The sequence below is a fragment of the Mus caroli genome, chromosome 7 (genome assembly GCF_900094665.2).
Source record: "Mus caroli chromosome 7, CAROLI_EIJ_v1.1, whole genome shotgun sequence".
NCBI lineage: Eukaryota > Metazoa > Chordata > Mammalia > Rodentia > Muridae > Mus > Mus caroli.
This window is the reverse complement of record NC_034576.1, coordinates 144776104-144779796: the sequence shown is the minus strand read 5'-3', so window position 1 is coordinate 144779796 and position 3693 is coordinate 144776104. Positions and strand designations below refer to the sequence as shown.

Below are 3693 nucleotides of genomic sequence, written 5' to 3'. Positions count from 1 at the left end.
GCGGCCAGATAAGGTCAGTCAAGCAGACTAGGACAAAGGCTGGGGGTTAGCCACTCATAGGCTGTTCATACTCCGTGGGATAGTATGAGACCCATGCCCTCAAATTCCCGTTGTGATCATTATACAAGCTGAGTAAAGGGCAGCTTCAGTGTGGCAGGGTGCCTGGGGCACCACCGTTCTATGAAGGGCTTCAGCAGGCTACGGGGCTATATGTTCTCGACCTCAAGGGAGATATCTGGGGACAATGCTAGGCCCTGTCTAAGGGATTCCAAAGTGGGAGTTGTGGTGAGGCTGTCTTTGGAGAATTTCAGGACGGGTGCGGGTGTGGGGTGAGGCGAACGTGCGCTGGAACATACAGGGTGGAGGTGGGCCCTGCGGGGGCCCCGGCGGGGCCATGTACTGATTGGTTGACAGAGTAGGGGCGGGAATTCTGGGCGGAGCCACTCCAGTTAGAAAAAGCCCGGGCTAGAGGGCCCGAAGCACCGGGTGTGGGAGGGGGGTGGGGGGTGGGGGTGGGGGGTATCGGGGAAACTGGGGAAGATGGGAGAGCTGGAGGAGAGTCGTGGGGTCCGAGGAGCACCTCGGCATCTGGAGTCTGGCAGGAATGTTGAAGGACTGAGGGGCTAGCTCAGGCAGAGCAAAGGCATCGCAGAGGCTGGAAAACATCCGGAGTGAGGCTGAAGGGCCTGAGCTAGGGTTGGAGAGGAATGGGGAGCCAGACATTCATCCCGGTTACTTTTGGTTACAGGACGTGGCGGCTGGTCGGATAAAGGGGAGCTGCTGGGAAGGGTTCGACCCCAGACCTGGGCAGTGAAGGTATAGCTGGCAGCGGTGGGCAGGTGAGGACCGCCGTCTGCTGGGCAGGTGAGTCTCCTTCGTCTCTCTTGGCCTCGCTCCACTGACCTTCTAAACGAAGGTTTAGAGAGGGGGCCCGGTGAGAAGAAGCGGCTGGCCTCGCAGCAGAATGGCACATAGAAAGGCAGGACAGTTAGCAAAGGAGACATCGTCTCGGGGGGAGCCGAGACAGAAGAAGGCTGGGGGACCATTGGCCACCCCGGGTGGAAAGAGCACTTAGAGAAAAGAAAGAAGAGGTGCAGGGTTGCCAGTAAAGACTGAGGCCACTGCCTCCAGGGAGGTGATAGGAGTCCTTGGAGACAGTGGCAGAGACCATGGGATCCAGCAAGAACAGAAGCATTCTAGGCTGGGGTCAAACAGGGCAAGGTGGGGTCACAAGACACAGATGGGTCCCCAGCCGCCACAACATCCCACCCACCGTAATTCACTTAGAAGAAGGTTCAAGAGTGGCTCTGGCAAAGTCCCAAGTTTGCCAGAGCCTCAATAACTGGAGAACGGAAAAGAAGGGCAGTGCAGGGTGTCACCAGAAGGGGAGTGGGGGCTGCAGGTATCGGACTCCAGAGGGATTTTACAGCAAGGAGGCTGCAGTGGGTCCAGCCTGCAGACACACCATTCCCATGAGGCACTGCGGCCCAGGGACTGGTGCGGAAAGGGCCCACAGTGGACTTGGTACACTGTATGCCCTAACCGCTCAGTCCCTGGGTCTGGCATGACAGACAGAACATTTCCAGGGGAGTCAAGGGCACAGGATGAAGCCAGACGAGGCGAGGCAGGCGGGGCAGAATGAATGAGTTTCTAGGGAGGGAGGTTGGGTGCAGGTAGAGCCAGTAGTTGGGGTGGTGAGCCAGGGAGGCACTGGCCTCCAGAGTCCGTGGCCAAGGAGGGCCTTGCGGGCGGCGACGGAGCAGTGATCGGTGTCTCGAAGAGCTCGGACTGGAGACTAGGGTAAGTGTCTGTCCCACTCGTGGTCACCCAGTCTCCTCCCACGCAAGTTCAATTAACTCATGTCTTCATTTCTCCCTACAGCCAGGTCTCCAGCAGAGGTGGATGTGCCTGCCAGTCACTGAAGGCGAGGATGACAGGTGTGGTCAACATGACAGAAAGACATGACATGGTCCGGTGTGATGGAGAGGACAGAAGGGCAGTCATCCAGCCTTCCTGGTGAGCATACTCCCTGCCACAGGGCTAGTCCGCTCAACCACCTAATTGCCCACCCACTCACTCAGGATTCTGTCTTTTGCAGAACACCATGGGCTGGCGCCGTGTCGTAGAGGCCATCTGTTCTTTCACTTTTCCCAAAGAGCTAACACTTCTCTGCTGCTCTCTGGATCCTCCTCCCCCTACCTTGAACCCTCAAGATGAAAGGTGAGTTCTCTTCTGCCCCATGTGGGTGGGACATGGCGGGATGCCAAGGGCAGGGGTCTCATTCTCTCCCACCCATAGAAATGGTGCTACCCAGCTCATGTCTGGGCCTTTGAATCCGGAGACTTCTTTAAGTCCGTCTCGTTCTGAATCAAGAAGATGCTGCAATCAGAACCACTACACTACCTGCCTCAGGAATCTGCTCCAAGGTGAGCTGGGGCACCCTTTGGAAGCTTGCCAAGCCCACTCCCCACCCCACTCCCCGCCCCACCTCATTTGTCTTTATTCTCTTTGCAGGTGAAGCTGAAAGAACAGATGGTGTCAACATCTTGAAAGAACAGACTCATAGCACCCACCCACCCCTGAGAATCCATCTTCATGGCCAACTCTGCCTGACCCGGGAGACCACCACCCACATCATCCTGGAGCCAAGCCTCTACCCCAGGATGACTTCATCATCTCCCTCCTGTCTTTTTCTTCTTCCTCCTTTCCTGTAATTCTGTTTCTTTCCTTTTGTTCCTTCCTTGCTTGAGAGACTCAAAGCACCCGTGACTCTGTTTCCCCATTTACCCCCTTTTGAATTTGCACTAAGTCGATTGCACTGGTTTGGAGTCCTGGAGATAGCCTTGAGTCTCTCCGTATGAATGTATACAACGAGTGTGTAGGCCTCTTTGGCAATGCCGCCCCAGTACCCGCCTGTCATCCATCTCTGTCTGAGGGCAACTGGGTGTGGCCGTGTGCTTGAGGCCTCGCCTTCCCCTCGCCTAGTCTGGAAGCAGTTCCATCATAAAGTGTTCAACATGCCCTACTTCATCCTTTGCCTCTCCTCACCAGGGCCTCACCAGAGGTCCTGGGTCCATCAATAAATACAGTTACAGTCATTGGTCTCGTGGACTTTAATATAATGCGACTCATGGGGGTGGGGGAGTTGGGGGGCAGGGGAAAGAAATGAGGGAAGGAGAATAAAAGGGATAGGGTACAGCATCCATGATGAAGAGGATAATGAAATGGGGAGGGCCTCTAGGATGGAATGGGGAATAGGAGATGGCTTATGAAAAGATGGGTGGCACTGGGATAGGAGGCTCATGGGATGGCACACAGCAAAAGGCCTCATGGGATGCCAAGAAGCTATGGTATGGAAGGGGCCTATGAATATGAAATGGTGCCTGGAGAACGGGCAAAGCAGTTGACATCACAATTAAAAAATGGCAGAGTGCCATACGGAGACAGAGACAGGGCTGTGAGCAGGGTCCCTCAAGACAGGGAGGCTGGGGAGGTGAAGGACATCCTTAGCAATGAGAGATGGTGGGCCCAGCCAGAAACCTGGATTCTACACTGCTCCCAAGTCCTGCCTGGATGACTCGAGTCTTCACACTAATCCCAACTCCCAAGGCATAATGTAGACTGCAAAGTGAACCTGACTCCTCGTAGTGAGGCTCGTAATGGGTAGGCAGCTACACATGGGGCTGCGTAGAC

General features: G+C 55.5%; 1 long non-coding RNA gene across 1 annotated transcript; it reads left to right on the top strand.

The window, feature by feature from the left end:
• Positions 1–481: 481 nt before the first annotated feature.
• LOC110298963 lies at positions 482–3098 on the top strand. The gene is made up of 5 exons (XR_002378419.1): positions 482–1800; positions 1882–2016; positions 2099–2220; positions 2299–2426; positions 2515–3098. It is a non-coding gene; the product is annotated as an uncharacterized LOC110298963 (long non-coding RNA).
• Positions 3099–3693: the final 595 nt, after the last annotated feature.